This window comes from Corylus avellana, unplaced genomic scaffold, assembly GCF_965113065.1.
Source record: "Corylus avellana unplaced genomic scaffold, dhCorAvel1.hap1.2 HAP1_SCAFFOLD_56, whole genome shotgun sequence".
Taxonomy (NCBI): domain Eukaryota; kingdom Viridiplantae; phylum Streptophyta; class Magnoliopsida; order Fagales; family Betulaceae; genus Corylus; species Corylus avellana.
This window is the reverse complement of record NW_028290489.1, coordinates 72,501-73,117: the sequence shown is the minus strand read 5'-3', so window position 1 is coordinate 73,117 and position 617 is coordinate 72,501. Positions and strand designations below refer to the sequence as shown.

The 617-nt window shown below is 28.7% G+C and overlaps 1 non-coding gene across 1 annotated transcript; it reads left to right on the top strand.

The window, feature by feature from the left end:
• Positions 1 to 378: 378 nt before the first annotated feature.
• On the top strand, positions 379 to 450 carry TRNAT-GGU (transfer RNA threonine (anticodon GGU)). Its single transcript has one exon. It is a non-coding gene; the product is annotated as a tRNA-Thr (tRNA).
• The last annotated feature ends 167 nt before the right edge of the window (positions 451 to 617 follow it).

Genomic DNA, 617 nt, shown 5'->3' with positions numbered 1-617 from the left:
AAAAATCTGAAAATATGGGAAGAAGGATAGGGATCAACAAGTTATTGAAAATTGTTTTTCTCTAAGAATTAAGTTCGGGGAACAAGTAAAATAAATCTTTTTATCAATGATTCTACGAAAGATCTTATATCTATGTTGAATTGGTAAGTCCATGTATCAATCAAATTAATTTCGTTATGATGGGGGTCAATTCAATTAGGGTCGGTTTTGAAACAATTCATTGCATTTATAAAATCCAATCTTAATAAACCATTTTTTTATTTTACCTATACTCACTAGATAAATTGAATTTATCGTTCCTGTATGTACATATATATATTAGAATAAGTAGACTCATAGTGGGTAATGACTTATTCAGTAATTAAATAAAAAAAATGGGCCCTTTTAACTCAGTGGTAGAGTAACGCCATGGTAAGGCGTAAGTCATCGGTTCAAATCCGATAAGGGGCTTTGGGTTTTTTCATAAAACCCCAGCCATACCATAGTATTCTTTTTGGAGGAAGGATGGAGATCTTGTTGATGTTTATACTAAAAAAGTAACAAACCTTATCATTAAATTATAAAAATTATAAATATTAATGATAATAAGCTATCATTATAATGAATAATTGTATAGT